This window comes from Coenobita brevimanus, chromosome 70, assembly GCF_032717465.1.
Source record: "Coenobita brevimanus isolate Jiangsu-jjx chromosome 70, ASM3271746v2, whole genome shotgun sequence".
In the NCBI taxonomy this organism is placed as follows: domain Eukaryota; kingdom Metazoa; phylum Arthropoda; class Malacostraca; order Decapoda; family Coenobitidae; genus Coenobita; species Coenobita brevimanus.
The window spans coordinates 12,375,458-12,390,504 of record NC_137023.1 but is presented as its reverse complement, the minus strand read 5'-3'; positions in this window follow the sequence as shown (position 1 = coordinate 12,390,504).

Below are 15,047 nucleotides of genomic sequence, written 5' to 3'. Positions count from 1 at the left end.
AGAACGTATGTGTAATTATTACGTTTGTCTCAATAACTGGCAAAGTGTAGTCTTATCTGTAACTATACTCCTTTCAGATCATAAGAGGGCCCGCAGTTATATATCTGGAAAGTTACAGCTTTAGAGCTTTTGTGGTAAAAAAATTAACTACTTTGAATTTAGTACTTTCCTCTAGGCTAAACAGCAAAGTATTAACCCGGCCCATCCCGACGTTTTCTGGGCAGTGGTACGCCCCAGTCCCGACATTTTTGGACCTTTTTTTTTTTTGGCTCAAACATCCGCTTTTGGTGAGAAACATCTAAAATTCATAGAGAAATCGCTCACCTGAGGTTTAAAATACTCGATTTAGGTACGAGTACTTCCTTACCTGACTGTGTTTTCTAACAGGCTGGCACCAAAGAAAACGAGTTCTATGGGAGGGAAACTATTTTATCCACTCATAAACAGTATTTATTTATTTACTTGGTACGAATTTATATGTAGTACAAGAGTATATTGGTTTTCAAACAGTAATATAGGCATTATAAGCATTGATTCACTCACTAACTCATCACCATTCATGACCTTTTTTTTCCCACATTACCTGATCATCATTTCTGACTGTTTCTTCCTCTAATGCTATGTAAACTTTGTCCTCCACATTGTCAGCGATTGGGGAATCACTCTGGCCCTGAATGTCTTTATTGGCCAGGTCACTGGTAACAGGTGAATTGCTGAGACAATGGCGTGCAGGGGGGGGGGAGAGGTTATGCGGTGTAAGGCATTGTCCCTGCTTGGCATCTTGTAGAGGAATAGAGGAAGGTGTCCCGTGTATACGTGCCAAAAATCACTCGCAAAATCACTCGCGAAAATTGAAAATTGTGCAAATTAGGGACCTTGCAATGTTGCCACATTAATTCACATCGCCGGGACATGAGTGCACATCATGTGTGGACGTTAATTCACGTCGCCGGGACGGCGCGGGTTAAGCCAGAATTATTCAGCAAACTTTTTTATCTTAGGATTTTCAACCAAGTAGCTGTATCTCAATTAATTTCTGAGATATTTCAATTTCAAATGTGCAGTTTTTAGAAAAAATGAGTATGACCTTCACATATAGGTCAAGGTCAATTATATGTGACACCAGGGCTCGGTAGGATGCCTTTCAATAATATCAAGATCAAAGAAGAAAAAGTGCAAAGGAAAATAATTAGTTATGGTACCTAATGTTATTGTGTAGTCACAATAACGAGTTTACCAAATAGTACGTTTGTCGAGATTTGTCTATCTAATTACATAGTTCAAACACAAGGAGATGAACCCCATCAACCAACTAAATTAGCAACAAGGTATGTATTATATACACAAGATCTGAAGACCTCAAGGTAGCTTTTTGTGTAACAACTACATGGGACCTGAAGAGAAAGGTGTCGAAGAATGCATGAGTCAATTGAACGTCTGTACAATAATTGGCTAATTGTGTGCTGAACTGTAACAATATCTTTCTCATATTATGAGAGGGACAAATGCTATACATCTGGAAAGTTACAGGTTTAAATATATATATTTTTGTTTACGTGTTGCAAAGAAAAACTGAGCAGATTTGAAATCGGTATTTCCCACTAGGCTTCATGACAAAATTAAACCAGAATTATTTAACAAAAGATTTTTATCAAAGGATTTTCATCCAGATAGCTGTAGCTTAACTAGTTTTTCAGATATTTAAATTTCAAATATGCAATTTTTAGAAAAAAAAAAAAAAAAGTATATCACCTTCAAAAATAAGTCAAGGTCATTTGTATACGACACAAGGACTTGGGTTACCCAAGGGAACCTTCATGTTTAATATCATCAAAATCGAGGAAAAATGGTGCATAATAATAATAATAAGAAGAAGAATGCAAAAAAGATGGTTTATCATTTATATGCTGAAGCTTAATAATAACTCGTAACCTATTCTTATTGTGTAGCCAAAATATGGAAGCTTCTCCATAACTGATTACGGTTGTTGTTGTTGTTGGATTGGGATTAATGGCCATCACCCACTATGAGGGGCATTAGGCCAAATAATACAAAAGTCATGAAGTCTGGAAGAACAAAATGGCAAGAGACAAGGCGGTTGGTCTTGGGAACCAAGTGATCAAGAAGCATGAAATACGAATATACAGTTCAAGGATTGGCAAGCTGTACCATTTCCCCCAAAGACAATCAGGCTAAATGGAACCAACTCACCCAGGTCGTCTGCCCCGAGAAGATCGTACAGGGTTTTATGAGACGATTCCCCAAACTGGTATTACTGGATGTGGGTGCAAAGAGCCAGGAAGTGTTGGTAGACAGGCACATGGAGTTGAACATTAGTCCTTGAGTGCAGGGAGAGACAGGCAGCTCTATGCAGCTAGAGGAGGGGAGGACCCAAAGACATCCACCTCAGCTGAGGAGTTGGTCGACGCACCCTTGGCCATTAAGACACTTGGAAGAAGAGTCCTGTCCCTCCTCATGTGTTGGTGACTGATGGTGGTTGTCAGGAGGATTGAGAGTCTGGGCTGTGGTCTGGTCCGGAGCCGGGTCAGTGATCTGTTGGCAGTTGCACCAATTCAAAGGGGCATCCAGCTGCAGCTGTTTCCGTGGTGTATGGCAGGGGGTAACAAGTTGTGGAGGTCAGGCCCAATGCTCTTGACAGTGGGAGGCAGAATGTATGACACTGGCAAAGCACTCAGAGATGACAGGCGAGGCAGCTAATTCTCCTCAAAGATCTTGGGGAGAAGAATGCACAATGTCCCCTTGTCAACCCCCACAGAAAGCATTTGTCATCACATTGCACATCTCATTGATGAAGCTAACCTCTACAGGACTACCAGGGTCCCTGGCTTGGTGTCATAGGGCAGGGTGGTGCCATCGTGCATTGGATGAACCCTGCATGGCCGTGCCATCCAGCCCAGTAACATCCCGTGCCTCAGGACCCATAGGGGTCCTGTTGTGATAAAATCCATCAGTTTGTCATCACCAAAAGATGATTGGAGGTGCCGAGCATTAGGTTCAATTGTAGCCTGGTGGTGCATGAAGACCTCAGTACCAGTGTCCCGGTGCTTGATGAACCCATACCCAGCCCTACAATTAAACCAAAGCACAGTTCCTCACATGAGCAGTGCTGGCATTGCTAACTGCTAAAAGCCCCCCTACAACACGTTGTAGGCAAGCAGAATAGAAGAGCACTTGGAGAGAGGTGTTACTCTTTTGACTGCTGGGCACAGTCTCCTCAGCCCCTTCTCTCCTCCTGATTATGGTATATCAGGTATGTGTAATACAAACAAGACCTGAAGACCCTAAGGTAATTTCTTGTGTAACATCAACAAGAACTCTGAAGACAAATGTGTCGAAGAACGCATGTGTAAATTTAACGTTTGTCTCAATAACTAGCTAAGTGTATGCTTAACTGTAACCATACTCCTTTCAGATCATAGAAGGGACCACAGCTATACATCTGCAGAGTAACAGCTTAAAAATTTGGGGGGAATTCTCTAAACCTTGTTGAAAAAAACAAAAAAACAAAAGAGCACATTTGAATTTGGTACTTTTCCACTAAGCAAAATATTAAGCCAAAGTTTTTCAGCAAACTTTTTTGTCATACGATTTTCAACTAAACAACTGTATCTCAGTTTCTGAGATTTTTCAATTTCAATAAACAATTGTTAGGAAAAAATGAGTGTATCACCTTCAAAAATAGGTCAAGGTCATTTATATTTGGCACATGGACTTGGGATATCTTAAGGTATCTTCATGCATATCACCAAGGTCGAAGGGAATAATTTGCAAAGAAAAATAATAATAATGACGATAACTAGAAGCTTCCCTAATTATATGACAAGGCTTAATAATAATAATCATAATAATAACACTAATAATAATAATAATAATAATAATGATAATCAATCTGTCTATCTACCTATTGCCAGACACCTTAATCCCATACGGGATGGCAACAAACAAATTGCCTTCACGTCGTCCCGTCCCCCGCCATTTCACTGTCCTGCTCCCAACTCGCCCCCCCCCCTCTCACATATCTTTCCACTCCATCCCTCCATCTCATCCTTGGCCCCCCCTCCTCCTTTCCCCCTCCACCTCTCTCTCTTACACTCTCCTCGTGAGTCTCTCACTCTCCATCCTCTCCACATGGCCAAACCACCTCAGTGTGTTTCTCCTAACTCTTCCTATCACATCCACACCACAACGCTCCTTCGCATCCTGATTTGTCAGTCTGTCTCTCTATGTGACTCCACATGCTCCTCTCAAATAACTTATTTCCACAGCTCTCATTCTTGACGTGTGTCCCTCCAACAACGTCCAAGCTTCACTTCCGTACGTTAGAGTTGGTATCACAATACTACCATGTAGTAACTTTTTCACTTCCATGCTCACTTCCCTGTTTCTTATCACTGCTTTCAAGGAATCAGCAACCTTTCTTCCTTGCTGTTCCTTTTCAAGCACTTCACCCTCCAAACTTCCATCCTTTCTCATCATACTACCCAAGTACTTAAACGTACTCACATTTTCCATTTCCTCATCATCCAGCCTCACTGTACATTCACTGACCTCACGTCTCTCGAAGACCATTACTTTACTCTTCCCTACATTCACGTTTAGATTCCGCTTCTTACAAACTCTCCCAAACTCATCCACCAAGCCTTGCAGCTCCCCTTCGTCTTCACCTAACAACACAGTATCATCCGCAAACAACAGTACAGGGAGTTTCCAAACACTGCCCTCTCTCATTAGGGCCACTCCAACATCCACTGCCCTACCTTGTATCTCTTTTATAACCCCATCCATGTACAGATTGAACAACCATGGAGACATGAAACATCCTACCTACTCTAATTGTGTAGCCACAATAAGAAAGCTTTGCCATAGGGTATCTGAGGTATGTGTAATATAAACAAGATCTGAAGATCCCAAGGTAACTTCGTGTATGACATTTACAGGGGATCTGAAGACAAAGGCGTCGAGAGCACATGTGTAAATATTACGCTTGTCTCAATAACTGGCTAACTATATGCATAATTAACTGTAACCATTTTCCTTTCAGATCATAAAAGGGATCACAGCTATATATCTGGAAAGTTACAGCTTTAAAGCTTTTGTGGTGTTCCCTAAAGCATGTGGCAAAGCAAAATCTAATCAGTTTTGAATTCAGGCATTTTCACTAGGCTAAATGGCAAAAAATTAAGACAAAATTATTCAGCAAACATTTTCATCATAGGGTTTTCAACCAAACAGCTGTAGCTCAATTAGTTTTTGAGATGTTTCAAGTTCAAATATACCTTTTTTAATAAAAGTTAGTATTTCATCTTAAATAATAGTTCCAGGCCAGTTATATAAGGCACAAGGACTTGGGTTGCCCTAGGGTACCCTCATGTGTAACATCATCAGGATCAAAGAAAAAAAAGGGCAAAGAAAACTAAATATAATCAATTACCTATTCTTATTATGCAGCCACAATAAGGAAGAACTTCTTGTGTAACTCTACAAGGGTTCTAAAGACAAAGGTGTCGAAGAAAGCATGTGTAAATTTTGTTTGTCACAATAACTAGCTAGCTGTATGTTTAACTTTAAACATAATCCTTTCAGATCATAAGAAGGACCACAGCTTTATATCTGGAAAGTTACAGCCTGAAAGCTTTTGTGCTTGTCTCTATAACGTGTTGCAAAGAAAAAGTTGTGCAGATTTGAATTCGGTATTTTCCACTAAGCTAAAAGGCAAAATATTTAGCCAAAAATAATCAGCAAAGATTTTTATCATAGGATTTTCAACAAAATAGCTCTGTCTCAATTATTTTCTGGGATATTTCAGTTTCAAATATGCAATTCATAGAATGAAAATCAGTATATGACCTTAAAAAATAGGTCAAGGTCATTTATGGTTGGCAGAAGTATTTGGGTATGGTAACTTCATCTATAATACCATCAAGATCGGCGAAAGAATAGTGCAAATAATAATAATAATAATAATGACGAAAACAAGAGGTTTTGTGATTTATCTGGCGAATAATAATAATAATAATAATAATAATAATGACGAAAACAAGAGGCTTCGTGATTTATCTGGCGAATAATAATAATAATAATAATATAATAATAACGATCATCATCATCATCATCATCTAAGCTTCGCCATATTTATGGCGAAGCTTAATAATAGCAATATCTTGGTTTATTCAAGGCAAGGCAGCCATAAGGCTGAAAATATACATTAAGTTAAAAAGAAACATTAGTAAAAGGCGAGCACTGCCACAAAAGCTACTATAACAGCAAAATTTACAGAGCAGATGACAATAACTACTTATACTCGAGGAAAAAATAATAATTAAAAAAAAAAAAACAGTGCAGACGTTGTTAGCTAGTTTTCGTCGACCATTTGGACAATGATAGTAAAAAGGCTGTTCTTATAAATTATCAGTTCTTGCTCTAACTGGTAGTTACTTGTCCCTGGTACTGATGGCGCGAAGTGGTTTTGGGATGAGGGAAAGGAACAAGGGTGGTTCAGGAGTGAGTCCAAACTGTCGGAGGTATGCTTGATGGGGGTAGGTGATGGTTGTTAAGCTGGGAGTTTGAAATAAGATGGTATAGTTGGCATACGTTGGGCTAAGAATTATTCTTGCAGCACGCTTCTGGACAAACTCTAATCTTTGCTTCTGTGTTGTAGTGAGACTTGGCGACCATGCTGGTGAGTCATATGTAAATTTTCCAAGTACGAAGGAGTGGTACATATAGCATATTTCCACCGCTGAAGACCAGAAGATTTGACTCTTCGCAACATGTAGGGCCTGAAAGAGGTGGAATGAAGGACAGAAGCTGTGTCTTGGTCCCAACGTAGTTTGCTGTCCAAGGTGATGCCGAGAAGCTTGGTAGGCTGTACTAGCTCAGGGGTGTGGTCGTCCAGATTAAGGAAGGGGGTAGGATAGGAGTAGCGGCCAGTTCAAATTGTATAACAGTCTTAGGGTAGTATGGTGGCATCTTTTTGTTCTGTCCATTCCAAGAGATTAAGATTTTGCTGCGATGTACGGTAGTCAGGGTCAGGGTAGGTGTTAATGACTGCGACGATGATGGTTGAATCGTTAACATATTTCTATCGTAGGTTGGCGTCGGGGAGGGTGTCGTTAATTATGATAAGGAAACAGGGCGGTCCCATCCAGATCCCCTTTGACACTCAGCAGGTGGGGGACTAGAAGCTGGAGGTAGTTCCCCCGTGATGAAAAACTTGTTCTTTGTCACTCAAAAAGTCGGCAAGATCTCTTTTCTAAATGCGGGTAATTAAAATTTAGCAGGCTGATTAAACAGTGGGTGGTGGAAGATGTCTTCACGTTGGCAAACTGCTGTGCATCTATGTTTGGCACTGCGTCTTAATAAATCCACTCAGAAACAAAGCTCTTACAATGTAGATTGGGTATGAGGGTGATGGTAATAGAACGCAGGTCGTTAAAAGTGGGTGGGTTGGTGGCTTTAGGTATGGCAGTGACATATGGTTTCTTCCAAGTGGGTAGCGATTTGTACTGTTGAATGGAGACATTGATAAAATACCATAGTTGTTTAGAGAGTTCTGATGCAAACTCTTTTAATAGCTTTATTGGTAGATCCAGAGGTGTGACTGATCTTTTGTTCTGGTAAGTCTGCAGCTTTCTGTAAATATGAGTTCACTGAGGATCTGGTAGGTTGGTAGGGAGAAGGGTGAGGTTAAGTCTTGGGAGGCATTGGCACGTAGAAGCAAAGTGCCAATGCATCTGGGCTCGTTAAATTGTTGATACAGGGGAACGAGCATGACTAATTGTTTAGGCCACAGCTCTCTTTGATTATTCCATACCATTGACTTACATTACGTTTTATTTGATAACATCTTGCTGGGATAGAATCTTTTTCTTCTTTCTTTTTTTGTCAACCTAAATTTGCGGATTACTGCAATGCATCAAGACCAGTTGTGTGCTAGGTTATTGTTTTGATATGCTTGGTCACTTTGGTGCATGGAACGCTTAATGTGTGGTGTGATCCAGGGAGCATCATTGGTGTGTGTGTGTGTGTGTGTGTGTGTGTGTGTGTGTGTGTGTGTGTGTGTGTGTGTGTGTGTGTGTGTGTGTGTGCACTTTGTTTCCTGTGTGAGTGCAATGTGTGTGTTTTGTTTGTGAATAATCTCATCTTGTGGTGTTTTGGAGCGAAAACTGTCGATGTTGAGCTGTACTACGCTTATGCTGTGTCTTCGAGGTGGTGCACATTTAATGAGGGTCTGGTTGTGGGTATAGTGTTTGTATTTCTGGGTTGAGTGTTGGTGGCAGTCGTGCGAGTTTGGGGGGGGGGGGTAGTTTGACCGGATAAAGGATGCTTGTATTTGGTGTGACAGGAGGAGAGTTTGTGGTAGAACTGCATGTAGCATACACCCATGTTCTGTGGTGCTATCTGGAATTTTTAAGTGGTACAAGCAATCTGGATCCACTTCCTACAAGATCTGCAATAAATATATCCAAGTATCTGCTTAGTGAGTATAATGAATAGGGAGTAAGCAGGAAAATATATCGTGCTTGAGGGCCGGAATTGCACTCATTGTCTCCGGCTAATGTGAAGAGAAGGGACTTGACTATCAGAAAGTTATTTCCTTTGTATTAACAAAAAGAAAAACGTAAGGAGCACTTGCCCCCACGCAGCAGACTGACTAAGGTCATTCTCATAGGACGCACGGTCGGCTGGGGACATTTGGCTCCCAAACATGATGTCGCAGTTGTTCCATCTCGTCTGAGATGTACAGTGTCACCTCGGATAAGCTCCTCTCCAGCGCCTCGAAGTGAAGTGATTGAAATTAATTGACAGTATACCGTTTTTTGTGGCATCTTAGTTTATTGTTGCCATTGACAGCCGATTTTAAATAGTTAAGGAGACACCCGTCATAGTAAAAGGATTAAAGGTACTCTCTACTGATCCCTTCATTAAAATGTTATTTGGCAGCTTTAATCCAGCAACAGATATGTGTTTTTAAGAGCCATTGTACTGAAGGGGCAAACGTAAACTTCCCGTAGCAACCCCCTCTGATGCAGTTAACGTTTACAATCCGAAGATGCATTTTTCGTTTGTTGCCTTCAGGCAATTTTACTTAGGAAGTACCTCTTGGTGTCACGGTGCTGAAATTAGCTTATAACAAACCCATTCAGCTCGAACAATCTTCATAGCTGATTAAAATCTTTTGGAGATAACGTCATCATCATCAGCAGCAGCAGCAGCTTCAGCAACAACAACAGCAGCGGAGGCAGCCAAACATCTTTTCCCTGCTCAAGATGGTCTGAGACAGAGTTCAATGAGTAGGAAGTAAAATTAATGAAGGCGAAATTAACCAAAAATCTGATCAATTAAATGAACCACAGCCTCATCCACTCACCACTCAAGCCGTCCGAATCCCCATTCTACCCCACAGGCATAAATATCCACACTTACATGATTCATATCACCTATTAGTTAATGAATCCGATAACTATCACTTCAGTGGAAAAAAAAAAAAAAACCGGGGGGGGGTTCAAACCGTTATTTTACATTCATTCAAGAAAATTCTACCAACTAAGTCGATCCACTGGAGATAACAAGAATGAAATATAAAGAGTGTTATCTCAGTGAAGGGGTAACTAAAACTACTGTTATTAGCTGTATTTCACCCACATTGCTCTTGACATTTTCCTTCCCTGTTCATATCTCCACCCTTCACATACTTCATTCCAACTTGCTCTTCATTATATCCTTGGATATGGATATCATCCTTCCAACTTCCACACACCACTTCACTCTATTTTGCATCTTATTTTATCCTTCGATATTCATCCCATTCTCCCAGTTCCTCTGTTTCGTTCCTCTCCTTCGGACCCTCTGTATTCTTTATCCCTTCCCTTGTTAAGATTAATTGCCAATGTATTCCCCTCCTGTCAATTACTTCACTCCATATTGACCAGCGCCCTTATCTATAGTACCCTTTGATTTCATTCATGTTCTTCCCTTACCCTCCTGACAAACTGTACCTTAAATATTTCTTGTTCATTATTCTTCTCTAACGGTTCCCTTTTATATTTCAGGCAAGTTTTCTCTGCCTCTGTTCAGGCATTGATTCATCTTACTGTTCTATATCCTCTTTGGTCAGTACCTTCTTACACTAAACATGGAGTTATTTTGTTTACATTTCTATTACACATCAGCCTAATGAATCAATGAAATAATTAATACCCTCACAGATCGCCAATATTGTCATATCGGTATTCGATGTGACATTTTTTTCATCGGTAAGTGTGCTATTTCAGGGCCAGGTGTTTATAATTCCGTCAGATTAATAACAATTTACTTATTTTCTCGTTTTCGTCTAAAAGATTCTTTCAACTGAGGGGTAGATAATATTTGGTGAAAGAGTTCAGACATACATTTATCAGTCAATTCACGACCAGGGATTTCCTCAAGCTAGGCACACACACACACACACACACACACACACACACACACACACAATGTCAATAAAATCGGATACTTTTTCAGGTTATGTCAACCTTGATTCTCCAGTTACCTGTTCTTCCTCGTTTTTTTTTTTTTTTTTTTTGTAACTTCCCTGTGTGTGTGCTTTTTTTCCCTGATAGACTACCACCTCATTCCGTCCTTCCTTCCTAGCCCCTCCCCTCACTATCCCAACCCATCTCCTACAACCACGCCACACCCCACTAACTTACTCCTACCTCTCTCTGTCAACAACCATCTCTCATTTCTTTTCCTCCTCTCATCTGTTTCTCTTCCTCCCTTTTCTTTTATGTCTCCTTTCCCTCCCTCTTCTCTTCCTTCTCATCATCGCTTCCCTTCCCACTGCACACAATTTTCATCTCGTTTTACCAGCTCTGTTTCCTCCCCTCTTCATATGAGCTTCCTCCCTCTCTTCTTCTCCCACGCACCTTTTTCTCAACCCTTCTTGTCTCTCAGTTCTCTCACCCCTCGTCTTCTTTTAATCTCCCTGTCCTTTCTGTATCATCTCTGCTGGTTTGCCCCCAGTATGTTTTCCTGCCTCCTTTCCCCATTTCTTTCAATTTCCCTTTCCTTTACACCTATCTTCTCACCCCTCTTCCCACGTATTTCATTTTCCCATCAGTTTCTTGCAATTTTCTATCCCCTTCGCAGTATCCCTATCACTCCCTCCCCTTTTAGCCATCCCCCAACTAGTCACACATTCCTACCACTCAAAGCCCCCTTTTCCCCAACCCCCTCCCTGGTCTTCGGTGATTGTAAGTGTCCGGAGGTGTTGGGGTGGGGGTGGGGGAATCGTCAAAAGATTGAGCCCCTTCCTATCCTTCCCACTTCTCCATTATCCGACCCCTCCATTTTTTTTCCATCCTTCCCCATTACCTCCCAGTCTATCTATTATTATCCCTCTTTCTCTGTCATGCACCCTACCTGCTGTCAACCACCATCTACATTCTCCCTAACATTTCCACACCTCCCGCTCTCACGCTTATTTTACCGCCAACCCCTTCTCCTCTCCAGCTTAGTCAGGAGAGTCTGTAAGTTTACAGGAGAGACAGACAAAAGATTCAGTCCTATCATAAAAGCTTACTCCATTTTTTCCTTTATTCTCACCTGTATTCCAGTTTTCTCCTTTCTCTTCTTCCCTTCCCTTATTTTCCCATTCTCTTCCCCTCATCTTCCTACCAGCCTTCACCCTAAAATCTACCTTCTCTCCCACCAGGTAGCCCTTCCTTTTTTCTTTTTTTTCCACACCCCTCCCCTCCTCTGTGCCGCCCAGTCCCTGTTCATCAGAGGCTGTAAAGTTACCGGGGGTGTGCCGTGTCTAAAAGATTCAGTCCTTCCTGAAAGTTTGTTCCGGGATCCCAATCCAAGTCGACGTTCTCCTGTCTCTCACTCTTGAAGATTTACAAATGCATTACTCTAGATTACTTTCGTTGTTATTATTTTATAACATATACTTCCTGGTTGTATTTCTTCTTAGGGACGCCACATAATAAGCTACCGTAATGAAGACGCCACATTATAAGCTACCGTAATGAAGTCAGTTATTACGTACCTGGTTATGCGTATATGGATGTATGAGAAAATCTCTCATTAATGCTAACTGACTATGATCAAGCTTGGTTACACAGTCAACCTGCGAAGAAATTATTCGATGTGGTGCAGGCCTGTCAATGTCAAAGTTCAGAGCGCGGTGCCTCTGTGCTCGCTAAATGCATTTCCTCAAGATCTTGGATTTTGGTCTCATTCTTTCATTATCCTGTTGAGTACTTTATTAGTGTATCTTGTTTTTTGTTTTTTCTTTTTGCATTTTTGTTTCTTCCACTTCTTTTTCCTTTTTCTCAATGCTGATCAAGGCATTCTCTCCCTGATGCTCTTTTAATTCTTTTTTTTTTTTTTTCACTTTTCCCATTATTTTCTTTGTACCGATCTTGTCATTGTACTTTTTCTTCCCTTCTCTTACTATGTAATTGCATTTTATGTAGTTTTATTATCTTTTTCTTTCATTGTTTCCGTACATAATTTCGTGAGCATGAGACTATTCTTATTTTGTTGCTGTTTTTCTACCCCATTCTGTCCGATTGAGCAGGCCCATAAACCGAAGACAACCAGCTGCCCCTGCAGGGCCGTCCCTTGCAGTGAACCTATATTTCCATGCGGCTGACAACGCCTCGCCACAGCGAGGAGAAAGGATTAGTCTAGAGGTTTACAATACTGTAGTTTCTTGGTGGCCAAAGAATTTGTTTCTCTCCACCCAGTAAATAAGGACATCAAAGTAGGCTCCACGTCACCCCGTTATTTGGTTATATCGTTACCTCCCAGTTTGGAAATAGTTTCCTGAGTTACAGGAAATCATTTGGCTTGTCATGCAGTGTAATGCACCTGAAGTGGAAAGAAAAGTAATAGCGAATAAAGGATGAGAGAAATGGGAAGGGAGAAAGACAGACACAGAGAAGGAATGATAGACATGACGGAAGAAGAAGGCAGCACCACATCATGTGAGTGGATGATGGGTGTCCCCACCTTCCACTCCTATTCCTGTAAATCTTAATAATCTATTTACGTACGAGTACTCAGGTTAAGTTCTATCGGTTTAATCTCCTCACCTCTCAACCCCCTCCTCAGGCACACACACTGGATGATGTGAATGGTGCAGTCCCTAGTAGTCGACTAACTGGCGCCTCATATCACAATGAATCATGATGACGTTCTTTCTAGTTTGTCCTTGCTGCTACATACGATTATTTTCTCTTTAAGAATGCTCCTTATACGAAGGCAATTCATGAAGGCGGTGCCAAACATCCATCAGTACGAAAATTCTATTCTAAGCTGAATTAAATCTTCTGTAGTTGGTGTGGCTTAAATGAAAGGGACGAGACCGGTGTCCCAAGCACCAAGTTCGTGGATGAACAAAGTATATACCCTAAATAGTAGACTTGGTTTAGGGGCATATAATACTTAATAATGATTTCTTATGACAAATGGAGGAACAGTTTGGATACTTCACACAAATTATCTATTTGTCTATCATAGGAAACACCTATTTAGTACTATCCAAAAACCAGGCCTGTGGAATAGGATACTTTGTGCAAAGTGTTTTGTCCATCCACGAACTTCGTGCATGTGACCTTAGGCACAAGGCAACCTATGCCATATATAGCCCTGATTAGGATATGGACTTGTACAGCACATGACTGACAGAGCTTAGTATACATAGTAACACTATTTTATACGTTCTGAAAACATTTATTTCTGTACATCTGTGTTATGGCATAGAGTAGAGTATTACAAACATTTTTCCGCAGGTTGTAAGTGGTCCTTACTTGTAAATTGGTCAGAAAATTTCTTCTGACAGTGGTAGGTGGTGGCGACCATCATCCATTCACTTGATGTAGTGCTGCCTACTTTTTCCTTAGCCTTTATCATTCTTTTTCTGTGCCTGCCCTCCTCTCTTCCTATTTCTCCCATCTTTCCTGTCACTACTTAATGCTTTTCTTTCCGTTACAGGTGGCTTTACATTGAGTGACAAGCCAAATGGTTTCCTGTAAGCCAAGAAACCATTTACAACGCTGGGTGGTAACCATATAACCAAACCATACGTGCTCCCTACGTGTCAAGTGGGTTGGTGGAGAGTTAGTGCCCCTCCCTGTAAAACAAATAACTCAGGGTCAAATGGCCACCCCATACGGGATTATGGCGTCTGGCAATAGATAGACAACCACCAAGAGGACGCCTTTCTCATTCTTTCTTGCTGCTGACATGATAATTCATTCAGCTTATCAGTGGCCCTTGCCGGTGAATAGGTTAGGCAATCTTCATGAGCCCATTCAGAATGATAGCTTCAGCAATATGTTCGTCTTTCCGCTAGACGATAATGTTAAGCTCATCGCAATCGTTTGACCTCCCTCACTTCCCCCAGCTGTTGACTGGTGGCACCCTATATGTGACAGGAAGGCCCAAGCTATCTTCATTCACTGATCATTGCAAATGATAGGAGGGAAGATTACATTATTCCTGTTGTTATTAGTTTATGCGTGGATATTTTGCTGTCTTTTATTAGTACATATTAAGGTGCCTCAGGTGACTCTAAATGTCTGCTTAATGTCAGAAAACTGAAATAGTATACGCCATCGGAAAGGGGTTAATGAAGATAAGTTCTAACCCTGTAACAGCGAAAGGTCCTTCCAAATAAATAATAAAATCTTTTGCTAGTAACAGAAATAGACAAAGGACTTTTGGGCATAGTGAAGGATCCAATAGAAATCATTAAATCATTCTCATGAAGAGGCTTACAATTTTCCTTTTGTTGGTGGATGCTCATATATTGTACTTGGCGCCTCTGCATCAGTATATATATATATAGATAGATAGATAGATAGATAGATAGATAAATTGTTATGGGGATGTATATTACAGTGCACTCGTAGCCCTTAATTAATCACTAAAAGGGATAAGGTAAAGGTCACAAGAAAACTATCTTAACTTTACTGTACACTATAACACACACACACCAAAGAAGAAACCAGGATTCTTTTTACAAAAAGGAAATT